Here is a 19894-nt window from a genome sequence, read left to right as displayed (position 1 = left end):
CCATTGAAGCTTCCTCCTTCTCAGCCAGCACGGCATATACATCAGAGATCTTGCCAGTCCCAATTTCATCCTCTGAAAGGAGCCGATCCTGTAATCCCGGGGGCGGAAACACTGGGAGTGAAATCACCTCCTTTCTCAAAAAGGTCCTGGAGGAATCTGAACGCATTACCATTGGGTAATTGGTAAGCTTCCATCTATTCGGTCAAGTCCGCAAATTCCGTACCCAGAAACAGATCCTCAAAGCATTTGATACCCAAACAGTCCCATTCCCTAAACTTGGCATCTAATCTAGCTGGGACAAATCTATGGTTACCACAAACCGGGCCTTCATATACATGCCCTCCAAGCCAAAAAATAGCCGGCACTGATTCCACACCATTAGAGTAGAAACTACCACTGGATTTCATGAGTACCTGCTCGTTGAGAACAGCAGAGGAGCTGAACCCAGTGCCCTCAAGGGGGTCTCTCTACACGTGGCCTCCTTCACCCTGCACCATACCAACCCTTGGTTCACGACCCATTTCTGGACCATGACGATATTGGCAGCCCAGTAGTAATTCTGAAAGGTAAGGAGAGCCAAACCACCACGCCGTCTATCCCTCTCCAATTATGCTTCCTTAATATGGGGAACCCTCCCCGCCCACACAAAACCCAGGATAAGCTTATTAACCTTTTTGAAAACGATTTGGGCAAAAAGATTGGGAGATTCTGGAATATAAAGAGGAACTTCGGCAGGACCACCATTTTTATTGTCTGGACCACAAAACAGTGGTAACATATCCCATCTTTTAAAATCCTCTTTGATCCCCTCCACTAAACTTGACAGATTTAACTTAAGGAGCAGGGCCCAGTCCCACGCTACATGGATCCCCAGATAACTAAAGTTCTTTCTTGCCAAGCGGAACGGAAGCTCACTCAAACACCCTCATTCCCTCCAGGAATACCTCACTTTTTGTCGTGTTGAGCTTGTATCCAGAAAAGGAGCCAAACCTACTCAGAATCCCCAATATCTTCTCGAATGATTCCATAGGATTAGAAACGTACAACAGGAGGTCATCCGCATATAAGAGACCCAGTGCTCCACTCCCTAGATGACCATGAGAGCCATCATGGAGAGCCATCACCAATGGTTCAATTGTAAGGGCAAAGAGCAAAGGATGGAGCGGGAATCCATGCCCCGTCCCGCACTGCAAGGTGAAGTACTCCGAGTGAACCCAATTAATGGAGATACTTGCTTTTTGGGCTTTGTACAACAATCTGACCCAGTCCACTAATCCCTGGCTAAACCCAAACCGCTCCAATATGTCAAAAAAGTACGCCTATTCCACTCAGTCGAGTGCCTTCTCAGCATCCACTACAATTTCCATCCCATTTCCTCCTGCAGGCATCATCATTACATCTAATAACCTCCATATATTAGTCGCTAATTAGCTGCCTTTTACGAACCCAGTTTGGTCCTCTCCAACCACATCTGGCACACACCCCTCAATACGTGTAGCCAAGATCTTAACCTGGAGTTTTGCATTCAAATTCAGGAGTGAGATCCATATTCTTCCGGATCCTTGTAATTTTTTTGATAAGAGAAATGGAGGCCTGTGACAACATTGGGGATTGGGGGCGGGGGCACACCCTTCTCCAGCGCTTCATTGTATATCCACACCAGTAACGGACCCAGCAGTGCACCAAATTCGTCTGGGCCAGAAGGCTTCCTGGATTGCATCGATCTCACACAACCCATCACCTCCCGTAGACTTATCGGGGCCCCCACCTGCTGTGCCTTCACCTGATCCACCCCTAGGAACTCTAATCCATCCAAAAAGCGCCATTTCGACCGTCACCTGATGGAGGTTCCGATTGGTATAGTCTCAGATAAAAGGACTCAAAACTTCTATTGATCCCTTCCGGGTCCATTACCTGCCGGCACACCTCGTCCCTCAGCCTGCCTATATCCCTTGCCTCCGCCTGTTTCCTCAGTTGGTGAGTGAAGATCCTACTGGCCTTTTCCCCGTACTCATACACAAACCTTCTAGCGCTGTGCAATTGTTTCAGTGCCTTATCTGAAGTGACCAGATTTAAACTCCTTCTGGAGCCTCTGGCGCTCCTTCAACAGTGCCTCATCATGTGATTCCAGGTAACTACGGTTGACTGACGAAATTGCCTCCACCAACCTTATCTGCGCTTCTTGCTCCACCCTCAGGCTGTGCGCCCGGATCGAGATGAGCTCTCCCCTCACCACAGCCTTCAGTGCCTCCCACAGCACCCTGGCAGAAACCACCCCCGTGTCATTCTGATCCACATGGTAACGGATGGCCCCTTCAAACCTCTCACATGTTCCCTCTCACATGCAAGGACACCAACATCCAGTCTCCACTGGGGGTAGCGAGGTGATGGCTTTTCAGCCCGTAGGTCCACCCAGTGTGGAGCGTGGTCAGACACCACGATTGCCAAGTATTCTGTCCTCGCCACTCGTGAAATCAACGTCTTATCCAAAACAAATAAAGTCTATCCGGGAATAACACTTGTGATCTTGTGGAAAGAAGGAATATTCCTTCATTCGCAGTCTCTCAAAATGCCACGGATCAACGCCTCCCATAAGGTGCATGAATCTTGACAGCTCCCCGGCCATCGCTGATATCCTCCTGGATCTAGGACATGAGTGGTCCAGCTCCGCGTCTATGACTGTGTTGAGTCCCATGACGAGGGTCAATCTGTGTGTATCCAAATCTTGGATCAATGACAGAACCCGCCTCATAAAATTCACATCAACACAGTTTGGGCCGAAGTACCGACAGTGAGCACACCGCCATCGCACCTTCAACCGCACTCTCCACTGCCTCGCCGTCTGCATGCAGCTACTTCTTTTTGCTATTGTTTTTTGGTGCGTTCATGCCGGACATCAACCAAAAGCTGCCATTACAATTAGAAACAAGATCCAAGACTTCAGGACTGTGTTCGATCATCCGATTGGGATCTTTGGGCAGAAAAAAGTTTCCCTGCACAGGAGCCGTCAGGTACATGGCCATCTATTGCATGGCCACCACCAGAAGTGATGACTGTTGCCGTTTATTAACCCCGGGTGACTGTTGGGTTTTATTAACTGAATAACTATTTGCGTTCAGTGATTGGGTGACTATTGGAGCGTATCAACCGAGTGACGGTAAAGGATTGGTGACTGAGTGACTGCTGGGATTTATTAACTGAGTGATTTGGGGGGTTTATTAACCGAGTGAGTTGGTGTTTAGTGACTGAGTGATTGTTGGGTTTATTAACCAAGTGATTGTTGGGGTTTATTAACTGTGTGATTTTTGGGGTTTGTTAACCGAGTGTCAGTTGGTGTTTATTAACCGAGTGTCTGTTGGTGTTTAGTGACTGAGTCATTGTTGGTGTTTATTAATTGAGTGATTTTGGGGATTTATTAACTGATGACTTGGTGTTTAGTGACTGATTGATTTTGGGGTTTATTAACTGAGTGACAGTTGATGTTTATTAACTGAGTGATTGTTGCGGTTTATTAACCAAGTGACTGTTGGTGTTTAGTGACTGAGTGACTGATGGTGTTTAGTGACTAAGTGATTTTTGGGGTTTATTAACTGAGTGATTGTTGGTTTTTATTGACTGATTAACTTTTGGTGTTTAGTGACTGAGTGATTGTTGGGCTTCATTAACCGAGTGATTCTTGGTGTTTAGTGACAGTGATTGTTGGTGATTATTAACCGAGTGTCTGTTGGTCTTTAGTGACTGTGTGACTTTTGGTGTTTATTAACTGAGTGACTGTTGGTGTTTAGTGACTGAGTGATTGTTGGTGTTCATGAACTGAATAACTGGTGGTGTTTACAACTGAGTGACTGTTGGTGTTTAGTAACTGAGTAATTGTTTGTGTTTAGAGACTGTGTGATTGTTGGGGTTTATTAACCGAGTGACTGTTGATGTTTTTATGTCACGATTTCCTGGGATAGTGCGCAGTCAATTCCTGCTCCACTTATTACAACGCAGGTGAAATTAGGTTTTATTTAAACTAACCACGGTTAGGTGGAACACTGTCCCTGGCCAACCCACTGGTTGCCAGTTAATCAATCAAACCGATTCCCTCCACAATCAGTTCATCTGATCCACCGGTGCTGAAGAGTCTGGCTTCTCCTCTCCAAAATACAAAACCTGGGAACACAGTGTCTTGGCAAGCAGGCTGTATCAACCTCGAGTTTTCTGCTTAAAAGCACATCTTAATTAAATATGCACAGACCAAAATAATAAAATTTTAAAAATGGGAACAAAGGAAATAAACACGAAGGACTCTTACAATTAACTAAGTGACTTGGTGTTTACTAACCGAGTGACTGCTGGTGTTTAGTGACTGAGTGATTGTTGGGGTTTATTAGCCGAGTGTCTGTTGGTGTTTATTGAGCGAATAACTTGGTGTTTATTGACTGAGTGATTTTTGGAGTTTATTAACTCAGTGTCTGTTGGTGTTTAGTGACTGAGTGATTGTTGGGGTTTATTAACTGAGTGACTGTTGGTGTTTATTAACTGAGTGACTGTTAACTGAGTGACTGTTGCTGTTTATTAACTGAGTGACTGTTGCTGTTTATTAACTCAGTGTCTGTTGGTGTTTAGTGACTGAGTGATTTTTGGGGTTTATTAACTGAGTGACTGTTCGTGTTTATTAACTGAGTGACTGTTGATGTTTAGCGATTGAGTGATTGTTGGGGTTTATTAACCGAGTGATTCTTCGTATTTAGTGACAGTGATTGTTGGTGTTTATTAACCAAGTGACTGTTGGTGTTTATTGAGTGAGTGTCTCTTGGTGTTTATTTGTCACGATTTCCTGGGAGAGTGCAAAAGTCAATTCCAGCCCCACTTATTACAACGTAGGTGAAATTAGGTTTTATTTAAACTAACCACGGTTAGGTGGAACACTGTCCCTGGCCAACCCACCGGTTGCCAGTTAATCAATCAAACCAATTCCCTCCACAATCAGTTCATCTGATCCACCGGTGCTGAAGAGTCTGGCTTCTCATCTCCAAAATACAAAACCCGTGAGAACAGTGTCTTGGCAAGCAGGCTGTATCAACCTCGAGTTTTCTGCTTAAAAGCACATCTTAATTAAATACCCAAAGACCAAGATACTAAATTTTTTAAAATGGGACTCTTACAATTAACCAAGTGACTGTTGGTGTTTTGTGACTGAGTGATTGTTGAGGTTTATTAATCAAGTGACTGTTGGTGTTCAGTGACTGAGTGTCTGTTGGTGTTTATGACCGAGTAACTTGGTGTTCAGTGACTGAGTGATTTTGGGGGTTTATTAACTGTGTGATTGTTGGGGTATATTAACGGAGTGACTGTTGGTGTGTAGTGACTGAGTGATTGTTGGGGTTTTTTAATTGAATGATTGTTGGGGTTTATTAACTGAGTGACTGTTGGTGTTTATTAACCGAGTAACTTGCTGTTCAGTAACTGAGTGATTTTGGGGGTTATTAACTGAGTGATTGTTGGGGTTTATTAACCGAGTAACTTGCTGTTCAGTAACTGAGTGATTTTGGGGGTTATTAACTGAGTGATTGTTGGGGTTTATTAACTCAGTGATTGTTAGGGTATATTAACTGAGCGACTGTTGGTGTTTAGTGACTGAGTGATTGTTGGTGTTTATTAATTGAGTGATTTGGGGGATTTATTAACTGATGACTGTTGGTGTTTAGTGACGGAGTGATTGTTGGGGTTTACTAACTGAGTGATTGTTGGGGTTTATTAACCAAGTGACTGTTGGTGTTTAGTGACTGAGTAAAGTTTGGTGTTTAGTGACTGAGTGATTGTTGGGGTTTTTTAATTGAGTGTTTTTGGGGGTTTAATAACTGAGCGACTGTTGGTGTTTATTAACTGAGTGACTGTTGGTGTTTCGTGACGGAGAGTTTGTTGGAGTTCATTAACCGAGTGATACTTGGAGCAAGATTCTCCGACCCCCCACCGGGTCGGAGAATTGCCGGGGGCTGGCGCAAATCCCGCCCCCGCCGGTTGCCGAATTCTCCGGCACCGGATATTCGGCGGGGGCGGGAATCGCGCCGCGCCGGTTGGCGGGCCCCCCCCCCCCCCCGCGATTCTCCAGCCCGGATGGGCCGAAGTCCCGCCGCTAAAATGCCTGTCCCGCCGGTGTAGATTAAACCACCTACCTTACCGGCGGGACAAGGCAGCGTGGGCGGGCTCCCGGATCCTGGGGGGGGGCGCGCAGCAATCTGGCCCTGGGGGGGTGCCCCCGTGGTGGCCTGGCCCGCGATCGGGGCCCACTGCTCTGCGGGCGGGCCTGTGCCGTGGGGGCACTCTTTCCCTTCCGCCTTCGTCACGGTCTCCACCATGGCGGAGGCGGAAAAGACTCTCTCCACTGCGCATGTGCGGGAATGCCGTCAGCGGCACCAAAGGCCTTTTCCACCAGCTGGCGGGGCGGAAATTCGTCCTGCGCAGGCCTAGCCCCTTAAGGTTGGGGCTCGGCCCCCAAAGATGCAGAGTATTCCGCACCTTTGGGGCGGCACGATGCCCGACTGATTTGCGCCGTTTTGGGCGCCAGTTGGCGGACATCGGGCCGATACCGGAGAATTTCGCCCTTGGTGTTTAGTGACAGTGATTCTTGGTGTTTTTCACCGAGTGACTGTTGGTGTTTATTAACTGAGTGTCTGTTGGTCTTTAGTGACTGGGTGACTGTTGGTGTTTATTAACCGAGTGACTGTTGGTGTTTATTAACTGAGTGACTGCTGGTGTTTCGTAACTGAGTAATTGTTAGAAAGCACACTAGACGGGACCAGAAAAAATGGGAGGACGAACTGGGGACAGAGATAGGATGGGGACTCTGGAGCGAAGCACTGAGCAGGGTGAGCTCCACATCCTCCTGCGCAAGGCTAAGCCTAATGCAGCACAAAGTGGTGCACAGGGCGCACCTGACCAGAACCCGAATGAGCAGTTTCTTCCTGGAGGTGGAGGACAAATGTAAGCGGTGCCATAGGGGCCCGGCCAACCACACCCACATGTTTTGGGCTTTCCCCAATCTCCCTGGGTTCTGGACAACCTTCTCTGAGGCAATGTCCAAAGTTGTGGGGGTGAGGGTGAAGCCATGCCCAACAGTGGCAATCTTCGGGGTATCAGAGCAGCCAGAGCTACACATGCGGAAGGGGGCCAACGCCCTTGCTTTCGCTTCCCTAATTGCACGCAGGAGAATCCTGCTCGGCTGGCGATCGGCAGCACCACCCAAAGCTGAAGACTGGCTCGTTGACCTTGTCGTGTTGGGTGTTCCGGTACACAAACGAACCAACGCGGTTGTAGATGGTACAACTCTGTTTTTTTATTCTGTACAATAATAACTATTAACTTCTGGCTGTGGTTCGTACTTCACCAGTTAACCTGTGGACCCAGCCCTAGCACTATCTTAGAGAGGCACTCTGCACATGGTGTATGTCTGAGTGGCACGCTGTGAGCTCTGTGCTCTGAGCTGTCTCCTGGTGGAATGAGCGGGGACTGTGGTGTTCCCTGTTTTATAGTGCGTGTGCTCTCACTGGTGATTGGCTGTGATGTTATGTGTATGTTGATTGGTCCGTCTACCTGTCCATCAGTGTGTGTGTGTGATTGCACCATGATATGTTAATATGGATATCATGACAGACCTGTCGGAATTTCTCCACCTGGAGAAGATTAGGTACGCCATCCTAGGGTCAGAGGAAGGCTTCCTGGATACTTGGGGGCAGTTCGTCGGCCTGTTCCAAAACCTGTTTGAGGCCAGCAACGAGGAGTAAGCCAGGGGGAAAAAAAAGATGAAGAACCAAAGGACTGCACAACCCAGGGAGGCGGGTGAGGGGAGAACGGGTGGGGGGTGGGGGGGGGGGTGGGTGGGGGGGAGAACGGGTGCTGAAACCAATGGGGGGCGGGGAGGAGGAGGAGGAGGAAGGGGGGATATCGTAGACCGATCCAGAGGGCACCAACATGTACGTACAGTTAATCAATGAAGGACAAAACAAACCTCTTTGTAAAATAAAGCAAATTAGCGCGGCAAGAAAAATGTAATGTGTATAAGTAACAACTGTTTATAAACATGGGAAAAGCCAATAAAAAGATTTAAACAGAAAATAAATAAAGAACTGAGTGACTGTTGGTGTTTAGTGACTGAGTGATTGTTGGGGTTTATTAACTGAGTGACTGTTGGTGTTTAGTGACTGAGTGATTGTTGGGGTTTATTAACTAAGTGACTGTTGGTGTTTAGTGACTGAGTGATTGTTGGGGTTTATTAACTGAGTGACTGTTGGTGTTTAGTGACTGAGTGCTTTTGGGGTTTATTAATCGAGTGTCTGTTGGGGGTTTATTAACTGAATGACTGTGGGGGCGGGATTCTCCCATGCCGCGCCTTCTGGGAGCATTGCTGTTCGCGCAATTTTCTCCCGCGGCTCAGGTCCAACACCGGCAGAATCGGCGCCATTTGCGCCGGCGCGTTTGCCACAGCGCCGATCGCGGGCCACTGTCCGGGGCCGGGCCGCCGCTTCTCCGGCCTTGATGGGCCGAGCGGCCGCATGGAAATGGCAGAGTCCCGCCGCTGCCGTTCACGCCTGGTCGTTGCGCGAAGGGTCGGGGGGGGGGGGGGGGGCGGTCTGTGGAGCGGGGAAAAGCACTCCTTCACCGGGGGGGGGGGGGGGGGGGCGCCTCCGATGGGGTCTGGCCTGCGATCGGGGCCCACCAATCGACGGGCCGGTCTCTCCAGCCCCGGCCCTATTTTATTACGCGGCCGGCCCCTGAACGCTCACGGCATGTTGTGTCGGGGCTGGCGCGCTCAGGAAGTCTCCTACGCATTCGCGGGTTGGCGCGGCGCCCATTTGGCGCCGGGAAGGGAGGCTGGAACGGCGTGATCCGCTCCAGCGCCGTGCTAGCCCCCTATGGGGGCCAGAATCGGTAGTCCCCGCGCCCGTTTCGCGCTGTCGTGAAACGCGACGGCGTTCACGAGGGCGCGAACACTCTGTCTCCATTTCAGAGAATCGCACCCTTGGTGTTTAGTGACTGAGTGATTGTTGTGGCTTATTAATCGAGTGATTGTTGGTGTTTAGTGATTGAGTGATTGTTGGACTTTATTAACCGAGTGATTGTTCGGGTTTATTAACTGAGCGATTGTTGGTGTTTAGTGACGGAGTAATTGTTGGGGTTTTTTAATTGAGTGATTTTTGGGGTTTATTAACTTAGTGACTGTTGGTTTTTATTAACCGAGTGACTGTTGGTGCTTATTAACCGAGTAAAGTGACTGAGTGATTGTTGGGGTTTTTGTTAACCAATGATTGTTGGAGTTTATTAACTGAGTAACTGTTGGTGTTTAGTGATTGAGTGATTGTTCGGGTTTATTAACTGAGCGATTGTTGGGGTTTATTAACTGAGTGAATGTTGGTGTTCATTAACTGAGTGACTGTTAGTGTTTATTAACTGAGTGACTGTTAGTGTTCATTAACTGAGTGACTGTTGGTGTTTAGCAACTGAGTAATTGTTGATGTTTAGTGACTGAGTGATTGTTGGGATTTATTAACCGAGTGAGTCTTGGAGTTTAGTGACAGTGATTGTTGGTGTTTATTAACCAAGTGCCTGTTGGTGTTTATTGACTGAGTGCAAGTTAGTGTTTTTATGTCACGATTCCCTGAGATAGTGCGCAGTCAATTCCAGCCCCACTTATTACAACGCAGATGAAATTAGGTTTTATTTAAACTGACCATGGTTAGGTAGAACACTGTCCCTGGCCATCCCATCAGCTGCCAGTTAATCAATGAAACCGATTCCCCCCACAATCAGTTCGTAAGATCCACCGGTGCTGAAGAGTCTGGCTTCTCATCGTCAAAATACAAAACCTGGGAACACAGTGTCTTGGCAAGCAGGCCGTATCAACCTCGGGTTTTCTGCTTAAAAGCAGATCTTAATTAAATACCCACAGACCAAAATAATAAAATTTTAAATATGGGAACAAAGGAAATCAACACGAAGGACTCTTACAATTATCCGAGTGACTGTTGGTGTTTATTAACCGAGTGACTATTGATGTTTAGTGACTGAATGATTTTTGGTGTTTATTAACCGAGTGTCTGTTGGTGTTTATTAACCGAGTAACTTGCTGTTCAGTGACTGAGTGATTTTGGGGGTTATTAACTGAGTGATTGTTGGGGTTTATTTATGAGTGATTGTTGGAGTTTATTAATTCAGTGATTGTTGGCGTTTAGTGACTGTGTGATTGTTGGTGTTTATTAACCGAGTGTCTGTTGGTGTTTATTAACCGAGTAACTTGCTGTTCAGTGACTGAGTGATTTTGGGGGTTTATTAACTGAGTGATTGTTGGTGTTTATTGACTGAGTATCAGTTGGTGTTTTTATGTCACGATTCCCTGGGATAGTGCGCAGGCAATTCCAGACCCACTTATTACAACGCAGGTGAAATTAGCTTTTATTTAAATTGGCCATGGTTAGGTAGAACACTGTCCCTGGCCATCCCACCGGTTGCCAGTTAATCAATGAAACTGATTCCCTCCACAATCAGTTCCTAAGATCCACCGGTGCTGAAGAGTATGGCTTCTCATCGCCAAAATACAAAACCTGGGAATACAGTGTCTTGGCAAGCAAGCTGTATCAACCTCGGGTTTTCTGCTTAAAAGCACATCTTAATTAGATACCCACAGACCAAAATAATAAGATTTTCAATATGGGAACAAAGGAAATAAACACGAAGGACTCTTACAATTAACCGAGTGACTGTTGGTCTTTATTAACCGAGTGACTGTTGATGTTTAGTGATTGAGTGATTTTTTGGGTTTATTAACCGAGTGACTGTTGGTCTTTATTAACCGAGTGACTGTTGATGTTTAGTGACTGAGTCATTGTTGGGGTTTGTTAACTGAGTGTCTGTTGCTGTTTATTAACCGAGTAACTTGCTGTTCAGTGACTGAGTGATTTTTGGGGTTATTAACTAAGTGATTGTTGGGGTTTATTAACTGAGTGATTGTTGGAGTTTATTAATTCAGTGATTGTTGGTGTTTAGTGACTGAGTGATTGTTGGGGTTTATTAACTGAGTGATTGTTGGTGTTTAGTGACTGAATGATTTTTGGGGCTTATTAACTGATTGTCTGTTGGTGTTTATTTTTTTTTAAATAAACAATTTTATTGAGGCATTTTGGCATATTAAACTGCAACAGACCAGAAAAGTGTGCAAAGAACAGTCAACATAGTGCAAAAACCGGCTCCCATCCCACAAGGACCCGCCTAATTAACCCCTTAATCTACGTTGCTCTAACCCCCCCTCCCGCTCCCACCCTCCCCTGGTGACGATTAATTTTCCGCGAAGAAGTCGATAAATGGTTGCCACATCTGGGCGAACCCTGACAGTGACCCTCTCAGAGCGATCTTAATTTTCTCCAGCCCGAGGAAGCTCGCCATGTCCGATAGCCAGGCCTCCGACTTCGGGGGCTTTGAGTCCCTCCATGCCAGCAATATATGCCGCGTGGCTACCAGGGAAGCAAAGGCCAGAACGTCGGCCTCTCTCTCATCCTGGACTCCTGGGTCCTCCGAAACCCCAAGAATTGCCACCTCTGGACTCACCACCGCCCTTGTTTTCAGTACCCGGGACGTAACGTCCGCAAATCCCTGCCAATACCCCCTGAGTTTTGGACATGCCCAGAACATGTGGACATGGTTCACTGGTCCTCCCGCACATCTGGCGCACCTGTCCTCCAATCCAAAGAATTTACTCATCCGGGCCACTGTCATGTGGGCCCGGTGGACGACCTTGAATTTGATCAGGCTGAGCCTAGCGCATGTTGCGTCGCGTTTACCCTGCTCAACACCTCCGCCCATAAGCCCTCTTCTATCTCACCTCCGAGCTCTTCTTTCCACTTAAGCTTCAGCTCCTCGGTCTGCGTCTCCTCTGCCTCCATAAGTTCTTTATATAGAGCTGCGATCCTCCCCTCCCCCACCCATCCACTGGACACTACCCTGTCCTGGATCCCCCTAAGTGGCAGGCATGGGAAGGATGAAATCTGTTTGCGTAGAACGTGCCGCACCTGCAAGTACCTGAAATCATTCCCTCTCGCCAGCCCAAATTTCTCCTCCAGCGCCCTCATGCTTGGGAAGCTCCCTTCTAAGAACAGATCCCCCATCCTCTCAATCCCAGCCCTCCGCCATTTTCGGAACCCACCGTCCATATACCCCAGGGCAAACCGGTGATTATGGGAAATTGGGGACCAGACCGATGCTCTCACTTCCCCCACATGCCTCCTCCATTGGCCCCAGATCTGCAAAGTCACCACCACTATAGAGCTGGTGGAGTACCGTGCTGGCGGGAGCGGCAGGAGTGCTGTAACCAGGGCTGCCAAACTGGTGTCCCTGCACGAAGCGGCCTCCATCTGCCCCCAAACTGACCCCGCATCCACCATCCACTTCCTTATCATAGCTATGTTGGCTGTCCAGTAGTAATTACTAAAGTTTAGCAGCGCCAGCCCCCCTTTCCCTCGGTTTCTCTCGCGCACCACCCTCTTCACCCACGGGGACTTTCCCGCCCACACAAATCCCATAACCATTTATTGACCCTTGTAAAAAAGGATGGCGGAATGAAAATGGGGAGACACTGGAATACGAACAGGAATCTCAGGAGGATCGTCATTTTCACCGTCTGCACTCTCCCCGCTAGTGACAGTGGGAGTGCATCCCACCTCCAAAATTCGATCCTCATTTGCTCCACCAACCGGGATAACTTCAACTTATGCAACCGACCCCAGTCCCATACCACCTGTATCCCTAAGTACCTGAAACTATCCCCTAAAAACCTAAACGGCAGCCCCCTCAGCTGACCCTCCTGGCCCTTCGCCTGGACTACAAACAACTCACACTTTGCCATGTTCAGTTTATACCCCGAGAACCGGCCGAATTCCCTCAAGATTCCCATGATTCCATCTATCCCAGCCACTGGATCTGTGATGTATAAGAGCAGGTCATCGGTGTACAACAAAACCTTGTGTTCCAACCCCCCCAAAACAGCCCCTACCAGCCCCTTGAAGCTCTCAGAGCAATTGCCAGCGGCTCTATTGCTAGCGCAAACCTCAGTGGGGAGAGGGTGCACCCCTGTCTTGTCCCTCGGTACAGTCTAAAATAGTCAGACGCCGTCCAATTCGTCCGCACACTCGCCTCCGGAGCCTGGTACAACAGTCTGACCCAGTCGATAAAGCCCTCCCCAAACCCAAAACGTCCCAACACCTCCCATAAATAGTCCCACTCAACCCGGTCGAAAGCATTCTCGGCATCCATTGCCATCATGATCACATTCAGCAGCCTTCTTAGGTTGGCCACCAGCTGCCTGCCCTTGATGAACCCAGTTTGATCTTCCATAATAACGTCCGGCACACAGTCCTCAATCCTAGAAGCCTAAAGCTTGGCCAGTAATTTTGCATCCACATTAAGCAGAGAGATCGGCCTATAGGACCCACATGCCTCTGGGTCTTTGTCCCGTTTCAGTATCAGGGAGATGGTGGTCTGTGACATCGTCGGGGGTAAATCCCCTCTGTCTCTTGCCTCATTAAAAACCCTAACCAACACCAGCCCCACTATCTCAGAGAACTTTTTATAGAACTCCATCGGATACCCATCCAGCCCCGGGGCTTTACCCGATTGCATGGCCCTCAAATATTCCTAATCGGGGCTCCCAGCCGTCTACCAACCCCCTACCCACTTTTGGGAGGGTCAGTCCGTCCAAAAAGCGCCTCATCTCCTTCGGCCCCGCGGGGGGTTCCAAGGTATAAAGCTTACTGTAGAAGTCCCTAAACATCTCGTTCAGCCCTGCCGGATCCCCTACCAAGTCCCCCCCCCCCCCCCCCCCCCCCCCCCGTCCCCCCCGTCCCCCCCGTCGACTACCTTCCCTATTTCCCTGCCTTCCTCCCTCTTCCTCAGTTGCTGTGCAAGCATTCTACAGGCTTTCTCCTCATGCTCATAAATCGCGCCCCTCGCCTTCCTAAGCTGCTCCACAGCCTTACCTGTGGACAACACCCCAAACTCAGTCTGTAGCCTTCACCATTCCCTTAATAGCTCTGCCCTCGGGGTCTCCGCATATCTCCTGTCTGTCTGTATGATCTCCTTTACCAGTTGGTCCATTTCTGCCCTGTCCGTCCTGTCCCTATGTGCTCGAATCGAAACCAGCTCCCCTCTCACCACTGCCTTCAGCGCCTCCCAGAGCACCGCAGCTGAGACTTCTCCTGTGTCATTGACCTGCAGGTAGTTTTGCATACATTTCCTCACCCTCTCACACACCGCCTTATCCGACAACAGTCCAACCTCTAACCTCCATTGTGGGCACTGAAAGCTTTCCTTACAAACTTGCAGATCAACCCAATGTGGAGCATGATCCGAAATAGTGATCGCCGAATATTCTACGTCCGTCACCCCTGCCAGCAAATCCCTGCTCATGATGAAAAAAATTGATTCGGGAATACACCTTATGAACATGTGAATAGAACGAAAACTCCTTCCCCGTCGGCCGACTAGCTCTCCATGGATCAACCACCCCCCCCCCATTTGCTTCATGAACCCCCTCAGTTCCTTTGCCATTGCTTACACCCTACCCATTTTTGAACACGACCGGTCAAGGACTGTGTTAAAATCACCTCCCATAATCAGCTTGTGCGAGTCCAGGTCAGGTATCTTCCCCAGCAGTCTCTTAATAAAATCCACATCATCCCAATTTGGGGCATATACATTGACCAAAACTACCCTCACCCCCTCGAGCTTGCCACTCACCATGACAAATCTACCTCCCCCATCCGAAATTGTGCTACCCACCTCAAATTGCACCCGTTTGTTAACCAGAATCACGACCCCTCTGGTCTTAGTATCCAGCCCAGAGTGGAAGACCTGGCTAATCCAGCCCTTCCTAATCTGATCTGGTCAGCTACTTTCAGATGAGTCTCCTGGAGCATAATTATGTCCGCCTTTAGCGCCCTCAGATGCGCGAACACATGTGCCCTCTTTACCGGCCCGTTTAACCCTCTAACGTTCCAGGTGATCAGCCTGGTTGGGGGGGCACCATGCCCCCCTCCTTCGCCGATCAGCCATCTCCTTTCTTCGGCCCGCCCGCAGCCCCTGTGTCACGCCTCCTCTGGCCCGCCTCCTGGCAGCCCCCACCTCCGACCTCCTGCATGTTACTAAACCCAAGTCCCTCCCTCGTCAGCAGATCAACTACCCCCCTTCCCCCCCCTATCAACAACACCCTGTAACCTAACCCCTGCCATAAACTAGCTATATGCACACACCCCACCTCGCTTCCGTAGATCAGCTCACCCAGCTAGCCTGGTGGTTCTCGACTCCGGCGCCAACAAGTCTCCCGCCTATTGTTCCCTCTGTCCCATCTCCCCCGCCCATCGACACCACTTCCCTAAACCAGTCATCCTCGAGAAATTGCTCTGGAAAAAAAAACAAGGAACAAAGAAAACCCCGACAATAGTGCAATTCAAGTAATACAAAGTAAGAGGCACTTCCAACCACCCCCATCAGAACACAAAAATCCCCCAGAACCAAATACCTTAACTTCCCTCTTCTCTAACAAAAACTCGAATACAGAAGAGAAAAAGAAACAAGAAAAATATACAAACATCACTCAATAACTTTTAAACTTATGTCCAAAAGTCCTCAGTTCAGCACCAGCCCTTCTCTCTTGGCAAAGTCCATCGTGTCCTCGGGCTCCTCAAAATAATGGTGCTGTCCCTCGTGCATGACTCAAAGAAGCGCCGGGTATGGCAGCCCAAACTTCACCTGCTTCTGAAACAAAATCTCTTTGACTTGCCTGTAGCCTGCTCTCCTTCTGGCCACCTCCACGCTCAGGTCCTGGTAGACATGCAGGACACTATTGTTCCAATTGCAGCTCCGCGTGCGCTTGGCCCACTGTAGCTCCTTGTCCAGGAACCTGACCACCATCACTCGGGCAGGGGGGGGGGGGGGGGGGGGGGGGGCTGCACGCGGCTTCCTCGTCAGCGCTCTGTGCGCCCTGTCCACCGCCAACGGACAGGGGAAGACATCATTCCCCAGCAGCTTCTGGAACATGTCTGCCACATACGCGACAGCATCCACTCCCTCAGCCCCCTCCGGGAGACCAACGATTCTTAAATTCTGCCGACAGGACCTATTTTCCAGGTCCTCTACCTTCTCCAGAAGACTTTTTTGTTGGTCTTTCAGCCTCCCATCTCCACCTCCACCACCGTTTTCTGGATCGGGTCTAAATTGTCCCGTTTCAGCGCGGTGAAGACCTCTCGGATGACCTTCAACAGATGCTTCGTTGTTGGCTGGGCTGTCTGCACTGGGGTCCGGTCATCGGCCATATTGTCTTCAGCAGCAGCCTTGATACTGCCCTTGCTTGCCCACTTCTTCAACTGTTTACGATTCTTTCAGCTTCTTAGTTCCATACACCTATATATGGAATCAGTGCCTGAGTGCCTATGCCTTCAGATCCAGCGCTCAAAAGCACAAAAAAGTCGGGGGGAAAGGTCCAAAGGTTTGACCGGAGCGAGAGCCACCAAATGTGCGACTTACTCCCTCATAGCCGCCACCGGAAGTCGTCTGTTGGTGTTAATTAACTGAGTGACTGTTGCTGTTTCATGACTGAGAGATTGTTGGTGTTTATTAACCGAGTGTCTGTTGGTGTTTATTACTGTGTTGGTGTTTATTAACCGAATAACTTGGTGTTCAGTGATTGAGTGATTGTTGGGGTTATTAACCGAGTGTCGGTTGGGGTTTATTAACTGAGTAACTGTTGGTGTTTAATGACTGAGTGATTGTTGGGGTTTATTAACTGAGTGATTTTTGGGGTTTATTAACTGAGTGATTTTTGGGGTTTATTAACTGAGTGATGTTTGGGGTTTATTAACTGAGTGATTTTTGGGGTTTATTAACTGAGGGATTGTTGGCGTTTAGTGACTGAGTGATTGTTGGGGTTTATTAACCAAGTGATTGTTGGTGTTTAGTGACTGGGTGATTGTTGGTGTTTATTAACCAAGTGATTGTTGGTGTTTAGTGACTGGGTGATTGTTGGGATTTATTAACAAAGTGACAGTTGGTGTTTAGTGACTCAGTGACTGTTGGAGTTCATTAACTGAGTGATTTTGGGGGTTTATTAACTGACTAACTGTTGGTGTTTCGTGACTGAGTCTCTGTTGGTGTTTAGTGACTGAGTGATTGTTGGGGTTTACTAACTGAGTGATTGTTGGTGTTTATTAACCGAGTAACTTGGTGTTTGGTGACTGAGTGATTTTGATGATTTATTAACTGAGTGATTGTTGGTGTTCAGTGACTGAGAGATTTTTGTGGTTTATTAACCGAGTGACTGTTGGTGTTTATTACTGAGTGTCTGTTGGTGTTTATTAACTGAGTAATTTTTTAAATCATAGAATTTACAGTGCAGGAGGCCATTCGGCCCATCAAACCTGCACCGGCTCTTAGAAAGAGCACCCTACCCAAGGTCAACACCTCCACCCTATCCTCATAACCCAGTAACCCCACCCAACACTAAGAGCAATTTTGGACACTAAGGGCAATTTATCATGGCAATCCACCTAACCTGCACATCTTTGGACTGTGGGAGGAAACCGGAGCACCCGGAGGAAACCCACGCACACACGGGGAGGATGTGCAGACTCCGCTCAGACAGTGACCCAAGCCGCAATCGAACCTGGGACCTTGGAGCTGTGAAGCAATTGTGCTATCCACAATGCTACCGTGCTGCCCGAACTTGGTGTTTAATGACTGAATGAGTTTGGGGGTTTATTAACCAAGTGTCAGTTAGTGTTTAGTGACTGAGTGATTGTTGGAGTTTATTAACTAAGTGACTGTTGGTGTTTAGTAACTGAGTGATTTTTGGTGTTTATTATGTCACGATTCCCTGGGCTAGTGCGCAATCAATTCCAGCCCCACGTATTACAACGCAGGTGAAATTATGTTTTATTTAAAATGCCCAAGGTCGTTGATTGAGCGCAATAAACTACAGCCACCAGGTTTGTAACATTAAAACACAAGTAACCTTTCATTATGTACAGTGTAATAATTAAACAGAAAGAAAATGTAACTGACTATCGACTTCCCCTTTTACAAACACCTCCCTCCTTAACTCGGACCATTCTCTACATGGACAGACAAACAACATATGGGAAAGGGTGGTGGAACGGGAAAGAAAATATTAATAAAAATAAAAGGATAAAGATCTTTGATGCGCTGAGATGAATTCCAGTCAATGTCTTTCTGAAGTTCAGGCTTTCATTTTGGCACTTCTTTCTTCTGGGCTTGAGGTAGTTTTCTCTGGCAAGATTGTCTACTTTTGCTGCAGAGTCAGCATCATTTCAGGTTCACAGCAAAGGATGTTAAAGGCACTCGCTGTTTCCACAGCACTTTAGCAATTCTTTCACTTTGGCAAGCAGGAGAGAAAGAGAGAGAGAGAGGGAGCATTCCTTTCACTTCCAAGGTCTAAACACTTCTGCCATGTTCTCTCAGAAAACATCAGGCAGTAACTGACCATGGTCAGGTAGAACACTGTTCCTGGCCAACCGGTTGCCAGTTTATCAATCAAACCAATTCCCTCCAGAATAAGTTCCGAAGATCCACCGGTGCTGAAGAGTCTGGCTTCTCCTCTCCAAAATACAAAACCTGGGAACACAGTGTCTTGGCAAGCAGGCTGTATCAACCTCGAGTCCTCTGCTTAAAAGCACATCTTAATTAAATACCCACAGACAAAAATAATAAAAATGTTAAAATGGGAACAAAGGAAATCAACACGAAGGACTCTTACAATTAACCGAGTGACTGTTGGTGTTTATTAACCGAGTGACTGTTGGTGATTAGTGACTGAGTGATTTTTTGGGTTTATTAACCGAGTGTCTGTTGGTGTTTAGTAACCGAGTAACTTGCTGTTCAGTAACTGAGTGATTTTTGGGGTTATTAACTGAGTGATTGTTGGGGTTTATTAACTCAGTGTCTGTTGGTCTTGAGTGACTGAGTGATTGTTAGGGTTTATTAACTGAGTGATTGTTGGCGTTTATTAACTGAGTGATTGTTGATTTTTATTAATGCAGTGATTGTTGGGGTATATTAACTGAGTGACTGTTGGTGTTTAGTGACTGAGTGATTGTTGGTGGTTAGTAACTGAGTGATTGTTGGTGTTTATTAACCGAGTAACTTGGTGTTTAGTGACTGAGTGATTGTTGGTGGTTAGTAACTGAGTGATTGTTGGTGTTTATTAACCGAGTAACTTGGTGTTTAGTGACTGAGTGATTTGGGGGATTTATTAACTGAGTGATTGTTGGTGTTCAGTGACTGAGAGATTTTTGTGGTTTATTAACCGAGTGACTGTTGGTGTTTATTACTGAGTGTCTGTTGTTGTTTATTAACTGGGTAATTTTTTTAATCATAGAATTTACAGTGCAGGAGGCCATTCGGCCCATCGAGTCAGCACCAGCTCTTAGAAAGAGCACCCTACCCAAGGTCAACACCTCCACCCTATCCTCATAACCCAGTAACCCCACCCAACACTAAGGGCAATTTTGGACACTAAGGGCAATTTACCATGACCAATCCACCTAACCTGCACATCTTTGGACTGTGGGAGGAAACCGGAGCACCCGGAGGAAACCCACGCACACACGGGGAGGATGTGCAGACTCTGCACAGACAGTGACCCAAGCCGCAATCGAACCTGGGACCTTGGAGCTGTGAAGCAATTGTGCTATCCACAATGCTACCGTGCTGCCCGAACTTGGTGTTTAATGACTGAATGAGTTTGGGGGTTTATTAACCAAGTGTCAGTTAGTGTTTAGTGACTGAGTGATTGTTGGAGTTTATTAACTAAGTGACTGTTGGTGTTTAGTAACTGAGTGATTTTTTGGTGTTT

Source organism: Scyliorhinus torazame, chromosome 4 (assembly GCF_047496885.1).
Source record: "Scyliorhinus torazame isolate Kashiwa2021f chromosome 4, sScyTor2.1, whole genome shotgun sequence".
In the NCBI taxonomy this organism is placed as follows: Eukaryota; Metazoa; Chordata; class Chondrichthyes; order Carcharhiniformes; family Scyliorhinidae; genus Scyliorhinus; species Scyliorhinus torazame.
This window is presented reverse-complemented; position numbering follows the sequence as displayed.